Genomic DNA, 25,247 nt, shown 5'->3' on the forward strand with positions numbered 1-25,247 from the left:
GTTCTCTACTTCCCTAGTTCTATTAGCCTTGTACAACAGGAGCTGTGCTCTACTTCCTAGTTCTATTAGCCTTGTACAACAGGAGCTGTGCTCTACTTCCTAGTTCTATTAGCCTTGTACAACAGGAGCTGTTCTCTACTTCCTAGTTCTATTAGCCTTGTACAACAGGAGCTGTTCTCTACTTCCTAGTTCTATTAGCCTTGTACAACAGGAGCTGTTCTCTACTTCCTAGTTCTATTAGCCTTGTACAACAGGAGCTGTTCTCTACTTCCTAGTTCTATTAGCCTTGTACAACAGGAGCTGTTCTCTACTTCCTAGTTCTATTTGTAAGTTCTATTAGCCTTGTACAGGAGCTGTTCTCTACTTCCTAGTTCTATTAGCCTTGTACAACAGGAGCTGTGCTACTTCCTAGTTCTATTAGCCTTGTCAACAGGAGCTGCCTTGTTCTATTAGCCACAACAGGAGCTGTTCTCTACTTCCTAGTTCTATTAGCCTTGTACAACAGGAGCTGTTCTCTACTTCCTAGTTCTATTAGCCTTGTACAGCAGGAGCTGTGCTCTACTTCCTAGTTCTATTAGCTGTTCTTGTTCTACAACAGGAGCTGTGCTCTACTTCCTAGTTCTATTAGCCTTGTACAACAGGAGCTCCTACTTCCTAGTTCTATTAGCCTTGTACAACAGGAGCTGTTCTCTACTTCCTAGTTCTATTAGCCTTGTACAACAGGAGCTGTTCTCTACTTCCTAGTTCTATTAGCCTTGTACAACAGGAGCTGTTCTCTACTTCCTAGTTCTATTAGCCTTGTACACAACAGGAGCTGTGCTCTACTTCCTAGTTCTATTAGCCTTGTACAACAGGAGCTGTGCTCTACTTCCTAGTTCTATTAGCCTTGTACAACAGGAGCTGTGCTCTACTTCCTAGTTCTATTAGCCTTGTACAACAGGAGCTGTGCTCTACTTCCTAGTTCTATTAGCCTTGTACAACAGGAGCTGTTCTCTACTTCCTAGTTCTATTAGCCTTGTACAACAGGAGCTGTTCTCTACTTCCTAGTTCTATTAGCCTTGTACAACAGGAGCTGTGCTCTACTTCCTAGTTCTATTAGCCTTGTATAACAGGAGCTGTGCGCTACTTCCTAGTTCTATTAGCCTTGTACAACAGGAGCTGTGCACTACTTCCTAGTTCTATTAGCCTTGTACAACAGGAGCTGTTCTCTACTTCCTAGTTCTATTAGCCTTGTACAACAGGAGCTGTGTTCTACTTCCTAGTTCTATTAGCCTTGTACAACAGGAGCTGTGCACTACTTCCTAGTTCTATTAGCCTTGTACAACAGGAGCTGTTCTCTACTTCCTAGTTCTATTAGCCTTGTACAACAGGAGCTGTGCGCTACTTCCTAGTTCTATTAGCCTTGTACAACAGGAGCTGTGCGCTACTTCCTAGTTCTATTAGCCTTGTATAACAGGAGCTGTGCTCTACTTCCTAGTTCTATTAGCCTTGTACAACAGGAGCTGTGCGCTACTTCCTAGTTCTATTAGCCTTGTACAGGAGCTGTGCGCTACTTCCTAGTTCTATTAGCCTTGTACAACAGGAGCTGTTCTCTACTTCCTAGTTCTATTAGCCTTGTACAACAGGAGCTGTGCTCTACTTCCTAGTTCTATTAGCCTTGTACAACAGGAGCTGTGCTCTACTTCCTAGTTCTATTAGCCTTGTACAACAGGAGCTGTTCTCTACTTCCTAGTTCTATTAGCCTTGTACAACAGGAGCTGTTCTCTACTTCCTAGTTCTATTAGCCTTGTACAACAGGAGCTGTGCTCTACTTCCTAGTTCTATTAGCCTTGTATAACAGGAGCTGTGCGCTACTTCCTAGTTCTATTAGCCTTGTACAACAGAAGTTTTGCTCTACTTCCTAGTTCTATTAGCCTTGTACAACAGGAGCTGTGCTCTACTTCCTAGTTCTATTAGCCTTGTACAACAGGAGCTGTGCTCTACTTCCTAGTTCTATTAGCCTTCTACAACAGGAGCTGTTCTCTACTTCCTAGTTCTATTAGCCTTGTACAACAGGAGCTGTTCTCTACTTCCTAGTTCTATTAGCCTTGTACAACAGGAGCTGTGCTCTACTTCCTAGTTCTATTAGCCTTGTACAACAGGAGCTGTGCGCTACTTCCTAGTTCTATTAGCCTTGTACAACAGGATCTGTTCTCTTTTAGAAGCCTTTGGGTGTTCACTTCTCTCCAACTCACATACTGCACAGGGTTACACTGATAGCATGCATCCTGAACAAACCCCAGACCGACTGAACAGTAACATCTATGGGCTGCCTGACTATTTAGAATGGCTGATTACTGTCCTTTTTACTGATGGTGCACTTGTGTCTTTTCAAACCAAATGGTCCTCTACGACCACACAGACACACCTCTGAGCTACAGGTGCAGCCAATGGCTTTTACACAGACACACCTCCGAGCTACAGGTGCAGCCAATGGCTTTCACACAGACACACCTCTGAGATACAGGTGCAGCCAATGGCTTTTACACAGACACACCTCCGAGCTACAGGTGCAGCCAATGGCTTTACACAGACACACCTCTCAGCTACAGCCAATGGCTTTTACACAGACACAGCAGAGGGAAAGACAAAGAGTCTTGGGTTTCAAGATAATTAATAAAAGATAAAGGCCTGGCTTGTTCTGCATGGCTTAATGGATTTTAATAGCTGGGAGAATGATGGGGACACGCACAGTGCAGTCTGCATGTGGTGGACCAAACCCCCCCTAGGGAGCACGCAATACTACTGACGACACCCATCTCCTCGCACACACAGTCCTGCTCACATGATCTGACACTATATCTCTCTCTCTCTCTCTCTCTCTCATTTTCCTACACACGCATTTACTCAAGAGAGACTCATCCACTCGATCTGTCTCATCCTCTCATATACATTCATACATACGAACACAGTTGGGGATTAGGGCTTGGTGCTAGACCGACTCTTGCGGCTCACTACATCGTGCGCAAACACACAAAGACACGCGACTGGAATACAAGAGGATTCCTCTGCCAGTGAAGAGAGCTGAACATCATTGTAGTCCTGACTAGAAGGCCAGCAACCAGGGCCGTCTGCAGCTAGACACACTGACTGGCACGTTGGGACTAACACAGGGGAGGACTAAACCAACTCACCACTAACAGCAAGACAACAACAATGTAGTCATAACTGAGAAAACAAGCCATTAAAAACGAATATCTACACAGCTATAAGTCATTCATCAAAGTGATGGAAGTGTAGAGCTGAGTGCTGCAGTCAATCTGCATCTCTATCCCCCGTCTCCTCACCCCCACTGCAGCTAAAGCTTCACCACAACGCATGCAGGGCCCCATTGTCTGCCCTGCCATTCCCGACCAAACCATAATCAAACGACAACGTGGGCACAATGGCAGGGATGGCAATTCCCAGGGTGCTCCTCTGCGCTAGCTGTGTTCACAGAGGAAGTGTGAACAGAGGGGGCTGAGAGGGGCCTGCAGGGGCTCTTATCACTGCACCGGGTCACTCTGGCCAATCACACACTGTCTACAGGCCCAGGAGGGCGGGGGCCTGGAATTTCCTGCTGGACAGGACACAGGCACATAGATCCAACCCTCCCATCCAACCCCCACCCCAGTCCCCACCTCCTCCCCCTCGGATCCTGGGGGGCTCACCCATTGGCTGGCTGCAGCGTCCCTCTGGTCGCCGCCGCTCTACCACTGGCCAAGCGTGATGCCAATCTGCAGCCCAAGCCATCCTCCGGGGAACTCTAACTTCAATGGTCTGTCCTCCAAGCCACCACCATGGGACAGCGACAGAAGCTGATTAACCAAATACTTTTATCAGCACTGAAACCGCTCTGCCGCACAAAACAGCCTTAAAAACACAAACCACCACCACTGGCCAGAAAAGCACAAATGGGTAAAGGGGGAACACAGCAGAGAGCTTAGATGGCAAAGAGAAAAAAAACACAAAGCTTGACGGGGCCCACAGCTCTGCCTCCCTCACTGAGGGCATTGCTGCTCCAAAATCCTGCCGAGCCCTCCCCCCTCCACCACCACTAGCCTCCTCCCGTAACCAAACAACCCCCGCCTCTACAGGAGCATGAGTTTAGAGGCTGGAGAACTAGAGGACAAGCGAGAATGGAGAGAGCTGGAGAGAGAGAGGAAGGGAGAATATGAGTGGAAGAGCAGAGGATGGAGGATAGGAGTGGGAGAGCAGAGAATGGAGGATAGGAGTGGGAGAGCAGAGAATGGAGGATAGGAGTGGGAGAGCAGAGAATGGAGGATAGGAGTGGGAGAGCAGAGAATGGGAGTGGAAGAGCAGAGAATGGAGGATGGGAGTGGAAGAGCAGAGAATGGAGGATAGGAGTGGGAGAGCAGAGAATGGAGGATAGGAGTGGGAGAGCAGAGAATGGAGGATAGGAGTGGGAGAGCAGAGAATGGAGGATAGGAGTGGGAGAGCAGAGAATGGAGGATAGGAGTGGAAGAGCAGAGAATGGGAGTGGAAGAGCAGAGAATGGGAGTGGAAGAGCAGAGAATGGAGGATGGGAGTGGAAGAGCAGAGAATGGAGGATGGGAGTGGAAGAGCAGAGAATGGAGGATGGGAGTGGAAGAGCAGAGAATGGAGGATAGGAGTGGGAGAGCAGAGAATGGAGGATAGGAGTGGAAGAGCAGATAATGGGAGTGGAAGAGCAGAGAATGGAGGATGGGAGTGGAAGAGCAGAGAATGGAGGATGGGAGTGGAAGAGCAGAGAATGGAGGATGGGAGTGGAAGAGCAGAGAAGGGAGGATGGGAGTGGAAGAGCAGAGAAGGGAGGATAGGAGTGGAAGAGCAGAGAATGGGAGTGGAAGAGCAGAGAATGGGAGTGGAAGAGCAGAGAATGGAGGATAGGAGTGGAAGAGCAGAGAAGGTAGGATGGGAGTAGAAGAGCAGAGAATGGAGGAAGGGAGTGGAAGAGCAGAGAATGGAGGATAGGAGTGGGAGAGCAGAGAATGGAGGATAGGAGTGGAAGAGCAGAGAATGGGAGTGGAAGAGCAGAGAAGGTAGGATGGGAGTAGAAGAGCAGAGAATGGAGGAAGGGAGTGGAAGAGCAGAGAATGGAGGATAGGAGTGGGAGAGCAGAGAATGGAGGATAGGAGTGGAAGAGCAGAGAATGGGAGTGGAAGAGCAGAGAATGGAGGATGGGAGTGGAAGAGCAGAGAATGGAGGATGGGAGTGGAAGAGCAGAGAATGGAGGATAGGAGTGGAAGAGCAGAGGATGGAGGACAGGAGTGGGAGAGCAGAGAATGGAGGATAGGAGTGGGAGAGCAGAGAATGGAGGATAGGAGTGGGAGAGCAGAGAATGGAGGATAGGAGTGGAAGAGCAGAGAATGGGAGTGGAAGAGCAGAGAATGGAGGATGGGAGTGGAAGAGCAGAGAATGGAGGATGGGAGTGGAAGAGCAGAGAATGGAGGATGGGAGTGGAAGAGCAGAGAATGGAGGATAGGAGTGGGAGAGCAGAGAATGGAGGATAGGAGTGGAAGAGCAGAGAATGGGAGTGGAAGAGCAGAGAATGGAGGATGGGAGTGGAAGAGCAGAGAATGGAGGATGGGAGTGGAAGAGCAGAGAATGGAGGATGGGAGTGGAAGAGCAGAGAAGGGAGGATGGGAGTGGAAGAGCAGAGAAGGGAGGATAGGAGTGGAAGAGCAGAGAATGGGAGTGGAAGAGCAGAGAATGGGAGTGGAAGAGCAGAGAATGGAGGATAGGAGTGGAAGAGCAGAGAAGGTAGGATGGGAGTAGAAGAGCAGAGAAGGGAGGATAGGAGTGGAAGAGCAGAGGATGGAGGATAGGAGTGGAAGAGCAGAGGATGGAGGATAGGAGTGGAAGAGCAGAGAAGGGAGGATAGGAGTGGAAGAGCAGAGGATGGAGGACAGGAGTGGAAGAGCAGAGGATGGAGGATAGGAGTGGGAGAGCAGAGGATGGAGGATAGGAGTGGGAGAGCAGAGGATGGGAGTGGAAGAGCAGAGAATGGAGGATGGGAGTGGAAGAGCAGAGAATGGAGGATGGGAGTGGAAGAGCAGAGAATGGAGGATGGGAGTGGAAGAGCAGAGAAGGGAGGATGGGAGTGGAAGAGCAGAGAAGGGAGGATAGGAGTGGAAGAGCAGAGAATGGGAGTGGAAGAGCAGAGAATGGGAGTGGAAGAGCAGAGAATGGAGGATAGGAGTGGAAGAGCAGAGAAGGTAGGATGGGAGTAGAAGAGCAGAGAAGGGAGGATAGGAGTGGAAGAGCAGAGGATGGAGGATAGGAGTGGAAGAGCAGAGGATGGAGGATAGGAGTGGAAGAGCAGAGAAGGAGGATAGGGTGGAAGAGCAGAGGATGGAGGACAGGAGTGGAAGAGCAGAGGATGGAGGATAGGAGTGGGAGAGCAGAGGATGGAGGATAGGAGTGGGAGAGCAGAGGATGGAGGATAGGAGTGGGAGAGCAGAGGATGGAGGATAGGAGTGGAAGAGCAGAGAAGGGAGGATAGGAGTGGAAGAGCAGAGAATGGAGGATAGGAGTGGAAGAGCAGAGGATGGAGGATAGGAGTGGAAGAGCAGAGAAGGGAGGATAGGAGTGGAAGAGCAGAGAATGGAGGATAGGAGAAGAAGAGCAGAGAATGGAGGATAGGAGTAGAAGAGCAGAGAATGGAGGATAGGAGTGGAAGAGCAGAGAATGGAGGATAGGAGTGGAAGAGCAGAGAATGGAGGATAGGAGTGGAAGAGCAGAGAATGGAGGATAGGAGTAGAAGAGCAGAGAATGGAGGATAGGAGTAGAAGAGCAGAGAAGTGAGGATAGGAGTGGAAGAGCAGAGAATGGAGGATAGGAGTAGAAGAGCAGAGAATGGAGGATAGGAGTAGAAGAGCAGAGAATGGAGGATAGGAGTAGAAGAGCAGAGAATGGAGGATAGGAGTGGAAGAGCAGAGGATGGAGGATATGATTGGAAGAGCAGAGGACGGAGGATAAGAGTGTGGGTGGATGACTAGCAGTGGTCGTGGGTTTTCAGGTTCGGTCTTCTCAGGCAGCTCTTGGCTGATTCCCTGGGGAGAACTTGGCTAGTCTGAGCCAAGCAGAGCTCTGTGAAGCGCACACCGTCTCCCTGGCTTGATCACTCACTCTCTCTTTCTCTTGCCTGGAGCATCCAAGCAGCAGCACCCACGCCAAGACTCAGCCTTAGCCCCAGCTCTACAACAAGAGGAGCACTGGCAGAACCAACCCCAGACACAACCAAAAAGAAAAGGCCTTTATCTGTTGAAACAAGTCAATGGAGGAGCAGAATGCCTGACTGGCGTATTACATTCCAGCACAAAGCAGAGTTCCACACCACAACAGGATCCACCTGGCTGGTCTCCAACCAACACCAGAGCAGCAAAGTTGAGGGGTGTCAGGTGTGGAAGGCTCTGATCACTCTCTTTAGCCTGGATCAAACATACACACACACGCACAGAAGAAGTCCTGTTCAAATAGGGTCGTAAATCAGGGTCAAGTAAGAGCTGGGACACTGGTGACCAAGGGAGAAAAGGGGCACATGGAAGACAGGCCAATTATGTTTACACTCACAGGATAGGTCCCGTGTCTTCACAAAGCTGTGGTTTTATCACACACACCTCCTCCCCTTTGTACACATGTCACACTCCTGACTGTGCTGTGTTTCTCACTCTTGTCGTCAGCAGGCATTTCCTGAAGAAAGCCCTGGGTGCTGTGTCAACCCATTCCTTTTGATTCTGCACCGTCTGCGCCTGCCTGAGCCTGCCTGTTCTACCTTTGTCTCAGGGAGCTAAGGAATCCACACACTCAGCTTCAGAAACAGCGCCAAGAGCTCATCAGCCGACAACAAATCCACCCTTCTCAACACCAAGAGAAACACTCAGCTTTATATGTATATATACACACACACACCTGTCTCCACTATGTTAGATAGCAGACAACACAGTGGAAGATTAAAGGGCCTCTCAGATCTCCAATGTGGTTTTTCATCCTTCTCAACTGTCAGAGCAGAGAGGGAAATAATTTCAATATACCTCCAGCTTGTACATAAAACACCAGAGAGAGGAAGAGAAAGAATGTAGGAGGGAGGGAACAGGGGATAGAAAAGAGGAATAGGAACATTTGTGAAGAGAAAAGCAGACATGATTAAATCACAAGGGCTGCCTCCCGCGGTCATTGAGTGTGACACAGGTTCACAACAGGGGGGGGGGCAGGCAGAGAAAGAGACAGACTTCTGTCCCTCCATCCCACCCCAAAAAGCTAGCATTTGACTGGTGACCTAGGAGGAGGAGGAAAGCCTCTCTGGATTAGAGGCCCTCAGGAGACCCTCCAGGAATAGAAGTGCTGCACAGAGCTACACCACCACTGTACCCAACTCACAGCCGCATGTACAGATCGAGACCCGCTCATATAGACATGCTCAGAGACAGGGAGAGACATACACATGCAGACAGACATATTCACATGTACAGGGGAAACATAGCCACACAGGGAGACACACATACATGCAAAGGCACAGGCACACATGCACTTAGGCTGCATTTACACAGGCAGCCCAATTCTGATCTTTTTACACCTATTGGTATTTTGACCAATCAAATCAGCTCTGCTGTTTATAAATGTGCAAAATATCAGAATTGGGCTGCCTGTGTAAACACAGCCTTAGGGACGTACACACATATTCACCGATCCTGACACACACAATGACAATGGCATCAGACTCAGAGAGCACCCGGGGCAGCTTGGGAGAGAGAGGCAGAATGGGGACCCTTAATTGCCTTACCCTGTAGTACAGTCTGGGCTTTTTGACTTGAGATTCCAATTTCACACTAAGGCATTATTTAGTTTGATACAGACTTGATTAGGCATTACAGCAGGCCCCTTTTCTGGAGGAGCTTTGTGGCTCTCAAATCACTGGAGGAGAGATTAACTCTGCAGTCACGCTCCTTCTGAGACCCACAGCCTCACACAGCCTGCCGCCTGCCTGCTTGGTGCGGCAGGAAAGGGTTCCTCTTATCCCAAACACTTACACATTCAACTTTTACTAGTCACCAGTCAGTCTCCTCAATCACTGCCACTAACTTTAGTAGAGCCTTATCAAATCTGTTTTTTCTTTGTCAACTGCGCACCAGCTAGAGACCTGTTTGATTAGCAATATACTGCAGAGTTTGCAAAACATATGGCCACTGGATAGGTGCAAATAATCATGAAATCATTCTGCCAGGTAGGCATAGGCTACTTTGTAGTTAACATTTAATTGAGAAGGTTTGTGGTAACCTTTCCATCTACCAGAAGACAGTTGTCATGACATCAGCATCATCGCTAAGTGGTAGACAAACGTGCACACACATACAGTGGGGCAAAAGAGTATTTAGTCAGCCACCAATAGTGCAAGTTCTCCCACTTAAAAAGATGAGAGAGGCCTGTAATTTTCATCATAGGTACACTTCAACTATGACAGACAAAATTAGAAAAAAAAATCCAGAAAATCACATTGTAGGATTTTTAATGAATTTATTTGCAAATTATGGTGGAAAATAAGTATTGGTCACCTACAAACAAGCAAGATTTCTGGCTCTCACAGACCTGTAACTTCTTCTTTAAGAGGCTCCTCTGTCCTCCACTCGTTACCTGTATTAATGGCACCTGTTTGAACTTGTTATCAGTATAAAAGACACCTGTCCACAACCTCAAACAGTCACACTCCAAACTCCACTATGGCCAAGACCAAAGAGCTGTCAAAGGACACCAGAAACAAAATTGTCGACCTGCACCAGGCTGGGAAGACTGAATCTGCAATAGGTAAGCAGCTTGGTTTGGAGAAATCAACTGTGGGAGCAATTATTAGGAAATGGAAGACATACAAGACCACTGATAATCTCCCTCGATCTGGGGCTCCACGCAAGATCTCACCCCGTGGGGTCAAAATGATCACAAGAACGATGAGCAAAAATCCCAGAACCACACGGGGGGTCCTAGTGAATGACCTGCAGAGAGCTGGGACCAAAGTAACAAAGCCTACCATCAGTAACACACTACGCCGCCAGAGACTCAAATCCTGCAGTGCCAGACGTGTCCCCCTGCTTAAGCCAGTACATGTCCAGGCCAGTCAGAAGTTTGCTAGAGAGCATTTGGATGATCCAGAAGAAGGTGGGAGAATGTCATATGGTCAGATGAAACCAAAACATAACTTTTTGGTAAAACCTCAACTCGTCGTGTTCGGAGGACAACGAATGCTGAGTTGCATCCAAAGAACACCGTACCAAACTGTGAAGCATGGGGGTGGAAACATCATGCTTTGGGGCTGTTTTTCTGCAAAGGGACCAGGACGACTGATCCGTGTAAAAGAAAGAATGAATGGGGCCATGTATCGTGAGATTTTGAGTGAAAACCTCCTTCCATCAGCAAGGGCATTGAAGATGAAACGTGGCTGGATCTTTCAGCATGACAATGATCCCAAGCACACCGCCTGGGCAACGAAGGAGTGGCTTCGTAAGAAGCATTTCAAGGTCATGGAGTGGCCTAGCCAGTCTCCAGATCTCAACCCCATAGAAAATCTTTGGAGGGAGTTGAAAGTCCGTGTTGCCCAGCCATAGCCCCATAACATCACTGCTCTAGAGGAGATCTGCATGGAGGAATGGGCCAAAATACCAGCAACAGTGTGTGAAAACCTTGTGAAGACTTACAGAAAACATTTAACCTCTGTCATTGCCAACAAAGGGTATATAACAAAGTATTGAGATAAACTTTTGTTATTGACCAAATACTTATTTTCCACCATAATTTGCAAATAAATGCATTAAAAATCCTACAAATGTTTTTTCACATTTTGTCTGTCATAGTTTAAGTGTACCTATGATGAAAATTACAGGCCTCTCTCATCTTTTTAGGTGGGAGAACTTGCACAATTGGTGGTTGACTAAATACTTTTTTGCCCCACTGTACAGGGGCAAACTTCAGAAAGCTGGAGGAAAATACAAATCACTGATGCATTTTGTTCAGGTCTTACAATAATATTGGGAAAATTAATGCATTTTCTAAATAATTCAATGTATTTAGTTGATTTCTGTTTTAATGTCTGGACACCGTGAGTCCTACTATAGCCATACGGACCGTGCTGAGAAAGGGAACATTTTACAGATGAAGTTGAGGTGAAGATGCGTCACTATGGAAACCCCTGATAGCTTCCAACTAGACCTTCACTGTAGAAGCTGAGCAGGGCATTACCATGGACATGGTGATGCAGGGCACCACTCTAATCCAGCCTCCTCTGCCCTCCCAATGTATGTTTTGGGAAGAGGAGAGGATGGTCCCTGGACTGCACATCAACACGGCTGGACCAGGGCTAGACTCTACATTTTTAAAGCAGAGATCCATCGACCAACACAGGAGCCCCACAGAGCACAGCAATATCCTCTCGCCCGCACTCCTATTCTCTTTCTGCAGACTCTCACGCTGTCTCTCAGCCCCTGTTTGATGGTGACATAAAGGATTTATTAGGGGAAAGGAAAATGAAAAAAAATACTGATTTTATATATTTTTTAAGACTTCTTCTCTTTCAACTCCCTCCTTCACACATACTCAGAAGCCTCAAACGGTCTACTCAGACTGTTGCCCTTAGAGCGGCACTCACAGACAGATGGTTTCAGTGGACAATGTTGGACAGCTAGACTACTCTTCTCGTTGTTTGGCTGGTGGGTCGGCACAATCCTCATTAGACTACAAGCTAAACGTCCCCCTGGAAAGACTACTTCATAAAGACAAACACATCTCTTATCTCTTCTCACACATCTGCACCTCGTTCCCACACCCACCTCTATTCTCCAGTGGCTTCCAGTCCCTCGTGGCATTGGAGGTAGAACAATACAGAGCTGTGACTGGGAGCAGAGGCCTTCCTTCTCATCTTCACACATCTCAACATATGGACTCTGTTTCCGGCCATCAACGCATCAATTCACATGGACTAGAATTCTAACCCTAACACCTAAAATAGGCTTTTTCCTTGTGGGGACCAACAAAAGGTCTCCACATGTCAGAATTTTTCCTGTGAGTACTTCTTGTCCCCACATGGATAGTAAAACCAAAAACATACACACAAAACTTCCCTGATTTAGGTCGTTTCATTTGAACTTCAATAGGAAAATTACAAGAAGTGTGAGAAAGGAGGGAGACCTGGAAAGGGGGAGGCCTTTTCACCCTCTCTCTCATGGGAACACCATCTGTAAGTTGCTCACCATCCAACAATGTGTGTGTGATGTGAAAATGCACCACGGGCAAGACTAACAGCAAATGAAAACATGTCAAATGTGTGCATGCTTTGTAAATGTCATTTTTGCGCTGAAATCGAGAGCGACTTTAATAGTGTCTTCCCCCCTCCTCACCCTGCTCTTTGCAAGGCAAATCATTTTGGCCTCTGTAGGGGGTGCCTGCCATTTGACAGAGGAATTGAATTAAAATAGATCTGACAAACACAAGTGACTTCATAATCAAGGACTAGCCATTCTCTGAGGTTGTGAGGCCAGCATTAAGGAAGGCTACAATAAGGGCTAATTCTGTCTGAGCTAAATACTCATGTATGATGCAAGGTTCTAGGCAAGTGTCTAGCCCTGGGATAGAGAGAGGCTGCTTCACAGCTTAAATCAATTTGGAGATGACATTGCAAGCTGTATCAAGGCTCTATACTGCAAAACACAGAGCAGCGCTTTTCTCAAAACACAAATCTCCTTAGTATCCTATTGAAGCTCAAAAGTCTAGGCACAGTTGCAGATGGGGATATTTTCTGACGATATTACGTATCGTTTTAACAATATCGCAATATTATTTTGCGTTAGCCGCACCAACACTCCAGTATTTTACATTCATAGCTTGTTCTCCATCTTCCAACTTCTAACAGGGAGCCAATTTGTTTTCAACACTTTTATTTCCATGACTGATCAAAATGTCGTTTGCTCTTGTCTTGCAGCAGACATATGGAGAGCAATATGTTTGGAACATCAAATTGCAATAAAATCATAGTATCGAATCACAATACATATAGAATCATGAGAATCACAATACACATAGAATCATGAGAATCACAATACACATAGAATCCTGAGAATCACAATACATATAGAATCCTGAGAATCACAATACATATAGAATCATGAGAATCACAATACATATAGAATCATGAGAATCACAATACATATAGAATCATGAGAATCACAATACATATAGAATCATGAGAATCACAATACATATAGAATCAGGAGAATCACAATACATATAGAATCATGAGAATCACAATACATATAGAATCATGAGAATCACAATACATATAGAATCATGAGAATCACAATACATATAGAATCATGAGAATCACAATACATATAGAATCAGGAGAATCACAATACATATAGAATCAGGAGAATCACAATACATATAGAATCAGGAGAATCACAATACATATAGAATCAGGAGAATCACAATACATATAGAATCAGGAGAATCACAATACATATAGAATCAGGAGATTCACAATACATATAGAATCATGAGAATCACAATACATATAGAATCAGGAGAATCACAATACATATAGAATCAGGAGATTCACAATACATAGAATCATGAGAATCACAATACATATAGAATCATGAGATTCACAATACATATAGAATCATGAGATTCACAATACATATAGAATCATGAGAATCACAATACATATAGAATCATGAGAATCACAATACATATAGAATCATGAGAATCACAATACATATAGAATCATGAGAATCACAATACATATAGAATCATGAGAATCACAATACATATAGAATCATGAGAATCACAATACATATAGAATCATGAGAATCACAATACATATAGAATCATGAGAATCACAATACATATAGAATCAGGAGAATCACAATACATATAGAATCAGGAGAATCACAATACATATAGAATCAGGAGATTCACAATACATATAGAATCATGAGAATCACAATACATATAGAATCAGGAGAATCACAATACATATAGAATCATGAGATTCACAATACATATAGAATCATGAGAATCACAATACATATAGAATCATGAGAATCACAATACATATAGAATCAGGAGAATCACAATACATATAGAATCAGGAGAAACACAATACATATAGAATCATGAGAATCACAATACATATAGAATCATGAGAATCACAATACATATAGAATCATGAGAATCACAATACATATAGAATCATGAGAATCACAATACATATAGAATCATGAGAATCACAATACATATAGAATCATGAGAATCACAATACATATAGAATCATGAGATTTCAATACATATAGAATCATGAGAATCACAATACATATAGAATCATGAGAATCACAATACATATAGAATCAGGAGAATCACAATACATATAGAATCAGGAGATTCACAATACATATAGAATCATGAGAATCACAATACATATAGAATCAGGAGAATCACAATACATATAGAATCAGGAGAATCACAATACATATAGAATCAGGAGAATCACAATACATATAGAATCAGGAGAATCACAATACATATAGAATCAGGAGAAACACAATACATATAGAATCATGAGAATCACAATACATATAGAATCATGAGAATCACAATACATATAGAATCATGAGATTTCAATACATATAGAATCATGAGAATCACAATACATATAGAATCATGAGAATCACAATACATATAGAATCAGGAGAATCACAATACATATAGAATCAGGAGATTCACAATACATATAGAATCATGAGAATCACAATACATATAGAATCAGGAGAATCACAATACATATAGAATCAGGAGAATCACAATACATATAGAATCAGGAGAATCACAATACATATAGAATCAGGAGAATCACAATACATATAGAATCAGGAGAAACACAATACATATAGAATCATGAGAATCACAATACATATAGAATCATGAGAATCACAATACATATAGAATCAGGAGAAACACAATACATATAGAATCATGAGAATCACAATACATATAGAATCATGAGAATCACAATACATATAGAATCATGAGAATCACAATACATATAGAATCATGAGAATCACAATACATATAGAATCAGGAGAAACACAATACATATAGAATCAGGAGAATCACAATACATATAGAATCATGAGAATCACAATACATATAGAATCATGAGAATCACAATACATATAGAATCATGAGAATCACAATACATATAGAATCAGGAGAATCACAATACAGGAGAATCACAATACATATAGAATCAGGAGAATCACAATACATATAGAATCAGGAGAATCACAATACATATAGAATCAGGAGATCACAATACATATAGAATCAGGAGAATCACAATACATATAGAATCAGGAGAATCACAATACATATAGAATCAGGAGAATCACAATACATATAGAATCAGGAGAATCACAATACATATAGAATCAGGAGAATCACAATACATATAGAATCATGAGAAACACAATACATATAGAATCATGAGAATCACAATACATATAGAATCAGGAGAATCACAATACATATAGAATCAGGAGAATCACAATACATATAGAATCATGAGAATCACAATACATATAGAATCATGAGAATCACAATACATATAGAATCATGAGAATCACAATACATATAGAATCATGAGAATCACAATACATATAGAATCATGAGAATCACAATACATATAGAATCATGAGAATCACAATACATATAGAATCATGAGAATCACAATACATATAGAATCATGAGAATCACAATACATATAGAATCATGAGATTCACAATACATATAGAATCAGGAGATTCACAATACATATAGAATCATGAGAATCACAATACATATAGAATCAGGAGAATCACAATACATATAGAATCAGGAGATTCACAATACATATAGAATCATGAGAATCACAATACATATAGAATCAGGAGAATCACAATACATATAGAATCAGGAGAATCACAATACATATAGAATCAGGAGAATCACAATACATATAGAATCAGGAGAATCACAATACATATAGAATCAGGAGAATCACAATACATATAGAATCAGGAGAATCACAATACATATAGAATCAGGAGAATCACAATACATATAGAATCAGGAGAATCACAATACATATAGAATCAGGAGAATCACAATACATATAGAATCAGGAGAATCACAATACATATAGAATCATGAGAATCACAATACATATAGAATCATGAGAATCACAATACATATAGAATCATGAGAATCACAATACATATAGAATCATGAGAATCACAATACATATAGAATCAGGAGAATCACAATACATATAGAATCAGGAGAATCACAATACATATAGAATCAGGAGAATCACAATACATATAGAATCAGGAGAATCACAATACATATAGAATCAGGAGAATCACAATACATATAGAATCAGGAGAATCACAATACATATAGAATCAGGAGAATCACAATACATATAGAATCAGGAGAATCACAATACATATAGAATCAGGAGAATCACAATACATATAGAATCAGGAGAATCACAATACATATAGAATCAGGAGAATCACAATACATATAGAATCAGGAGAATCACAATACATATAGAATCATGAGAATCACAATACATATAGAATCATGAGAATCACAATACATATAGAATCATGAGAATCACAATACATATAGAATCAGGAGAATCACAATACATATAGAATCAGGAGAATCACAATACATATAGAATCAGGAGAATCACAATACATATAGAATCAGGAGAATCACAATACATATAGAATCAGGAGAATCACAATACATATAGAATCAGGAGAATCACAATACATATAGAATCAGGAGAATCACAATACATATAGAATCAGGAGAATCACAATACATATAGAATCAGGAGAATCACAATACATATAGAATCAGGAGAATCACAATACATATAGAATCAGGAGAATCACAATACATATAGAATCAGGAGAATCACAATACATATAGAATCAGGAGAATCACAATACATATAGAATCAGGAGAATCACAATACATATAGAATCAGGAGAATCACAATACATATAGAATCAGGAGAATCACAATACATATAGAACAGGAGAATCACAATACATATAGAATCAGGAGAATCACAATACATATAGAATCAGGAGAATCACAATACATATAGAATCAGGAGAATCACAATACATATAGAATCAGGAGAATCACAATACATATAGAATCAGGAGAATCACAATACATATAGAATCAGGAGAATCACAATACATATAGAATCAGGAGAATCACAATACATATAGAATCAGGAGAATCACAATACATATAGAATCAGGAGAATCACAATACATATAGAATCAGGAGAATCACAATACATATAGAATCAGGAGAATCACAATACATATAGAATCAGGAGAATCACAATACATATAGAATCAGGAGAATCACAATACATATAGAATCAGGAGAATCACAATACATATAGAATCAGGAGAATCACAATACATATAGAATCAGGAGAATCACAATACATATAGAATCAGGAGAATCACAATACATATAGAATCAGGAGAATCACAATACATATAGAATCAGGAGAATCACAATACATATAGAATCAGGAGAATCACAATACATATAGAATCAGGAGAATCACAATACATATAGAATCAGGAGAATCACAATACATATAGAATCATGAGAATCACAATACATATAGAATCAGGAGAATCACAATACATATAGAATCAGGAGAATCACAATACATATAGAATCAGGAGAATCACAATACATATAGAATCAGGAGAATCACAATACATATAGAATCAGGAGAATATAATTCCCACACCTAAATATCATGATAATATCATATTGTGAGGCCTCTAGCAATTCCTAGCCATACTTTTAACCATTACTTTATTCAGGTTATACAATAAAGTATGTGGCATGGTGCAGCATTGTCATGCTGATAGAATCAAACATGTGGTGTAGGCTTAAAAGCCCAAGCAACAAGACCAAGACAAATATTGGACCAAAGAATAGGATATGATATGCTTCTATTTCAAAAATATTTTAACATTCTCATACAAATTTTTCAGCATTTATTTATCTGTATTTGTATTATTTTTACTGCTCTGGGGTTATAATTATTGCTTGGATAACCTTATTTACTATTATGCATTGATTTCTTTTTTAGTCTCTGCACTGCACAGGACACAGGAAAAATGATTACTGAATTATCACATTATTGTAATGTTTGTTTATGGGTTAATTAATCCCGTAAAGGATGGGTTGCCAACTGACGATTTGACACGAATATAAATGTCATTCATTCATGTAAAATACTTTGCTAATCATTACTAAAATATAATAATATACCTAATTACCACTTCACACTAGGATGAAGTGGGAGTTCTGTGTTTCTTCATCTTCTTCCTGAATGTACTTGATGTTTTGTGATTCAAAAAGCTATTTAATAACCCAACACAGCAAATGTATACACACAGCCCAGGGCACTCAATCCTTTGGAGTAATTTCTCTCGGTTTTTAACTCCACATGTATTTCAGAGGAAAGTTTCCAGGCGCAGTGGAATCAATAGGTTGAGCAGAAGGAAGCTATTGGAGGATTTTTCCTGGTGCGTGGGCACAGTAAGTCTCCCATCTCCCACCCAGGACTGTTCCAGTTGCCTCCCCCTGCAGCTCTGAGACCCATACTAGCCCTGGAAGGAGCCCAGGACCCAAGCAGGATCCATTATCTAGGGCCTGGCCAGCAGGAGGCCTAGCAACTCCTGGCAAGAGGTAAAAATCTAATCCAATTTATTCGTTACATGCTTGGTAAACAACAGGTGTCGACTAACAGTGAAATGCTTACTTACGGGTCCTTCCCAACAACGCAGAGAGAAAGAAAAGAGAAATAATAGAAAAGTAAAACACGTAATACACAAGGCAGGCTGCAGGGGTCAGCAGGGGTCAACACAGGACCAAAGCTCTTCATTAATGACTTCAGCATCAGGCCCTCTCCTCTCCCCTCCCCTCCCCAACAACCACCCTTTAATCATCAGAGCTGGGACGAGGAGCCTTCCAAGCGAGTAGCTTCTCAATAAATATATGCATCAGCCAGGTGTGGCGAAGGTGCTTAATTGCCCCCTTTGCTTATGTTTAATGTACAGTCTACGGAGAAACTGTGGGATCGAGGAGCAGCTGCCTAGAGAAAGGAGCATGAACACAGCCTCACGGACATCATGGCGGGCCAAGGAGACAGAGGAGATGAGAGGAGAGCAGGAGGAAGAGAGGTGACAAAGACGGGAAGGGTTGAAAGTAGCAGGAAACTGAACAGGAAGAAATAAAGGGGGAAATGAACATGAAGACCTCTGCCTACGCTGTTGGACCAGACAAACAGCAGTGTTCTGCTAGTGCTGATCTGGCTCTTGTAGCTATCCCCCAGAAGGTTCATGGTTCTGGCCTTCTCTCTCCGAGGTCAAAGCAGAGCTGGGTCACAGCCCTCTGCCCACACTGGAGCCACTGCACTGACATGTACACACAAAACCCATTAACACACTCACACACTCACTCACTAAACCACTCACAGGCTCACAAAGAGCTGCGCTTGACATATCCCATTTACGGAGCCTGCACCTTGCTCAGGCGTTTAGGCTGGTTAACTCTGGGTGTCTGCCACAGATCAGCCTGGTTCAACATCAAACAACAGGTGGGCCATTCCACACGCCCTCAGGTTAACATTGCACAATATTTGACTGTTCTAAAAATGTTTAAAAAAGAACAGCACACGACAGTGAAACAAAATACAAATCCTACATCTACTCCCACACTTGGCTCGTAGGGTAGAGAGAGTATTGGCCGTTCTGAGGCTACGGTCCTGTACACATCATTTGCACAGGAAGGAGCAGATTAGGAACGAAGCTTTCTGAAAGCATTGTTCCAACACATTTTAATCCGCCCAATGCAGCAGCACAGAGTTTGAGAGTGAGGGACCTAGGAGAGGACAGACTCCACAGGGAGGTACTGGTGGGGGAGCTATGGTTGGCAGGCCGGAGGGGTGGGGGGGGGGTTCAGGGGGAGCAGTGGAGAGGGAACAAACCACACAAACATAATTAATAGAAAAAGTCACCCCGGCGTCGTTGGCTCTTTAGAAAGGAAGCGCGGAGCGGAGAGGGACCTGAGCGGACCGTGGTTACAGCCCAGTAAGTCTAGAGCGCTGATAAACCCTGGTGCTAAGCCGGTACAATGGCACAGCCTACAACTGAGCTCTTCCATTAAGACAGATCCTTCCATACACACTAGCAGGCAGGCTGCTGATAAGGAGTTGTCAATGGCAGACACATTGGCCGCAAGGGAGCTCACCCTGCCTGGGCACACACATCTCCACACCAGTAGGGACCGCTGTAGAGTAAGACTACTCTACACTACAGGAAGGAAGTTCCTTCCTGTAGATCATCTTGACTGGCTGCATCACCGCTTGGTTTGGCAACTGCTTGGCATCCTACCGCAAGGCACTACAGAGGGTAGTGCATACGCGCCAGTACATCACTGGGGTCGAACTCCCTGCCATCCAGAACCTCTATATCAGGCGGTGTCAGAGGAAGGCCCTACTAAATATTGTCATTGACTACTGCCACCCAAGTCATAGACTGTTCACTCTGCTACTGTGGGCCAAGTCTGACCAAAAGGCACCTGAACAGCTTCTACACCCAAACCATAAGAGTGCTGAACAGTTAATAAAAATGGCTACCCGGACAATTTACTTTGAATCTCTTTTTTATTATTTGTCTTAATTGTTTTGAGTCCATTGCACTGCCTATATGCACACTCACTAGACTCCACCCACACACTAATACAACACTGACACTCCAACACACACTTTACATACGCTGCTGCTGCACTGTTTATTATACGTCCTGATTGGCGAGTCACTATTACCCCGACCCACATGAACATACTGTATTACCTCAACTATCTCATACCCCTGCACATTGACTCGGTACTGGTACTCCTTGTATACAGCCTCGTTATTGTTTTTATTGTGTTACCATTTCCTTTTTTTCATTTAGAAAATATTTGTATTAGTTTTTAACTGCATTGTTGGGAAAGGGCTCATAAGTAAACATTTCACTGTAAAGTCTACACCTGATGTGTTCAGCATTTCACTGTAAAGTCTACACCTGATGTGTTCAGCATTTCACTGTAAAGTCTACACCTGATGTGTTCAGCATTTCACTGTAAAGTCTACACCTGATGTATTCAGCACCTGTGACCAATAACATTTTATTTTGAAGGAAGGAAGAATCAGATCCATCCCTGACAATATCTTTAAAATAACCGACTGATTCTAGAGCAACGTTTATTGTAAGTATCAGCCCACTATAAGCAGTTTATTCCATTTCCTATTTCAATGACTCATGTAACTGAAGAGCACTGTACCTTTAAAAAAGCCCCCCCTTTCCCATCTTGAAAAATGTGCAAAATCCATATGATATTGTGCCAACCAATAAGCTCTATATAAAAAGAGTCGACCGCTGTGGCTGAACAATGACCAATTACTTTTTTGGTCATATCAAAATACAAGACAAAAATCACTCTCCCTGCTGTGTAGTCAATGAACATTTTACAAAGGCTTAGAAAAATCTATTTTGTGGTTCACCTACCATTAATACAGGGCAACAGTCTTCTATACTCACAGATTGACAAAACTATTGCTAAAAGACATTTCATGCCTGCCTGCTGCTAGTAAACACAAAGGCACATAAAAGTGTAATATCACTGTCTGTATATAATGTGAAAGAGACAAACTGGACTTTCGCTTTTCCCTCTTACACGCACACACACACACACACACACACAAACACACACACACACACGAGAATAAAGACAGGGGAGCAGGCTCTCATCACTCAATCTGCCCTGTGGTATCTCCCTTCACTGTTTTATAACAGCCTGTTGACCAATGAAACTTTGGCTGTGCTACCAAAAGCCTAGGTGACAATAACAATGCCATTTAATGTTAAAATAGATGGTTTTAGGAAGGCAGAGAGAGGGGTAGAGGGATGCCAGGGATATGCTTCACACACACACTTCCTGAAAAACAAATCCACATCAATCCATAACAATATGCAGCAGTAACTCTTTCAATGAGATGCTCGCCTGTATATAATTAACACTATAATTACTTGAGTACAAGCATTGTTGTTACAGGGTGCTCAATTGCTTTGGAAATTGCATCGTTTGTGTTATAACAAAATATGTAATAAAGAACAATCCCTTTTCTTCTTGTATAACAAAAAAAAAACGCTAAACTCTTGCTAATTACTGAAGTGCTATCTCACATGTTAATACAATGTTACTACTTAGGTAATTACAGTGTTACTACAAAGGTGTACGAGCAACTGAATAATCTAACCATAATGTAGATTGAGAGACGATTTAACTGCACAAATAACACAATCAAGTACTCTATTATGTCAACATAAAACGGACGCACAAAATTAATATCTACACTACAGAATCTAGAGAAGAGAAACATTACAATCTCAGCCAGGGGGAGCTAAAGAAATAGATTAAGATGTTTGAAGATTTTACTGCAACTTAGAAAAATGTTGAATTGATAGGGGAAGCTGGTGTAAACAGTACTACTGGTGGAATTTGCGTGGAAAGAGGGGGGAAAGCAGAGGGGAGGTGGAGCGCTAGAACAAGCCTTGTTCCAACGGCTCCTTCTCCCCCATCCCAGGTTAAAGGTCCTATTTGATTTGATTGACTAAACAACACTGTGGAAAATAAATAAGTGCTCTCTCGCTCCCTGGATGTCATGTGCACTCATTCCCGCTTAATGTCCTGTAAATGAAGAGGATTTATTAATGTGTAATTAAGTAATAATCATCACTACATAATGCATGAAATACTCATGGGGACGGAGGAGATATGAAACAGAAATACCCCGGCCAGGCACTCTACGCAAAGACACACATTAAAAAGGGATTAATCGGGAGAAATAATATTTTGATAAGAACCACTCGCTCCCCTCTCCCCTCTCCCCCCTCCCCATTTAGTAAAACAGCCAATCATAGCTATTAATGCAACCTCAATTAGCCATCTACAATTAGGATAGTAAATCCCTCCACCACAACCTACTGATGATAACAAGGATTGGTGGTTTCCTCAAATCCTTTTTCATCATAGCCGGTATATACTGTATTCTATTCTACTGTATTTTAGTCAATGCCACTCCGACATTGCTCAATCTAATATTTATATGTTTCTTAATTCCATTCTTTTACGTTTAAATGTGTGTATTATGGTGAATTGTTAGATACTACTGCACTGTTCGATATTACTGCACTGTTGGAGCTAGGAACACAAGCATTTCGCTACACCCGCAATAACATCTGCTAAATATGTGTATGTGACCAATAATATTTGATTTGAGCATTGGCATTGACAGGCACTCGTAGGAGTTGAGTGAGCAGGTGAGAGACAAGAGGACACAGGAAAAACACAAATAATCCCCGGTGCATGCCCTGTACCACTGACACTCACTCATAATTTGAGAATATGCCAGTTAGTGGGAAAGGTGTTGTGGAGAGATAGCAACAGAACACATCTTAGTTACACATAGATCTGGCCTCTGGCTGCTGTGCATCACTGACTAAGCACAAGCTTTGTTTATTCAAAGCCACAAGCTGCCACTGCCAAACACACACACACTCAGGATACAAAACAGTACAAAGACTAGCTTGCTTTAAGCAGAGAAATGGGGATTTGTTTTCACATGACATGTAGTACATGTTCAGGTAACTGTCAAAATAAAGGAAACAGCATCTTAATAGGGCATTGTGCCACCACGAGCTGCCAGAACAGCTTCAATGCGGCTTGGCATAGATTCTACCAGTGTCTGGAACTTTGTTGGAGGGATGCGACACCATTCTTCCACGAGAAATTCCATAATTTGGTGTTTTATTGATGTGGTGGAAAACGCTGTCTCAGCCACCACTTCAGATTCTCCCATAAGTTTTCACTTGTGTTGAGATATGGTGATTGACACACACACACACACACCACTATGCTCCTTTGAGACCCCTCTTGAGATCTTTAATTCTAGCCATAGCAGCTGAAATAACGGGAAACTGGGCATTTTTATACATGACCCTAAGCATGATGGGATGTTAATTGCTTAATTGATTCAGGAACCACACCTGTGTGGAAGCACCTGCCTTCAATATACTTTGTATCCCTGATTTACTCAAGTGTTTCCTTTATTTTGGGAGTTACCTGTATTTGCCTTGTAGTTAGTTCAGCAATATTAGTAATTGTTGAAATAATCAAGTGATCCCTTTCCCATATTCAGCCTATATGTGATCATTTTAAAATGTCTTGCTTTGAACCAGTGTATATTTTAGTAGACACCAAAGGTATCCCGAGAGGTCATGACACCAATCTCTGTTGACTCAGAAACATACCAACCCCTGTGGTCATCAACCCATTTTCAACTTGCCATTAGTCTTGGTGAACCATCCACTGCATGCACAGAGAGCACAACTAACAAAACAATAAATAAATAATGAAAACAATGTAGGCTTTATAACCTTTCAACCATTGCACGTTGTTGCCACCAATTAGAACAAAAATACTAATTGGGGGAGGGGTAATAATTCGGGACCACATGGCCACCCCATTGCCCATCTGGTTTCCACAGAGGCAAAACGAGCCAAATGCCCCTTGCCCGTCCACTTCACTGTAATGGCTCAGTAGCATCTCGCTCTCAGTTCACGGATGCGGTCCAATTGAATTTGACTAGAAAATACAGGTTACCAAGAAAACGGTCTAGCAAGTAAAACAAACCAATATGCCTATAGTTTAATCATGGCGATGGAAAAACAACATATGCAAGATGTGGGAATGCACGGGCTTAATGCGCGTCATACACAGCAGGGGTGACCATCAATACACACACATCTCCACGATACAGGTGAACAGTAGCGAATGAAACAAACACATTGCAGTCTAGTCAAGTAACAAATGTGGTCACAATTTTAAATCAATTAAGTAATCAACTGACCAGGGAATACCTGAGTCACTATTGCAACACTACAAAAAGTTGGCTGTGTTGGACCGGATAAATTAGGCCTATCTATTATTTCCCCCTCTAAATTGCTTAGGCTTTTGTTTGATATAAATAAAACACA

General features: G+C 42.4%; 1 protein-coding gene across 3 annotated transcripts in view; it reads right to left on the reverse strand.

The window, feature by feature from the left end:
* Positions 1-25,247, reverse strand: part of znf423 (zinc finger protein 423) — a 161,076-nt gene that overhangs the window by 134,722 nt on the left and 1,107 nt on the right. The gene's annotated exons all lie outside the window — the stretch shown is intronic.

This window comes from Oncorhynchus nerka, linkage group LG9a (genome assembly GCF_034236695.1).
Source record: "Oncorhynchus nerka isolate Pitt River linkage group LG9a, Oner_Uvic_2.0, whole genome shotgun sequence".
NCBI classification, from domain to species: domain Eukaryota; kingdom Metazoa; phylum Chordata; class Actinopteri; order Salmoniformes; family Salmonidae; genus Oncorhynchus; species Oncorhynchus nerka.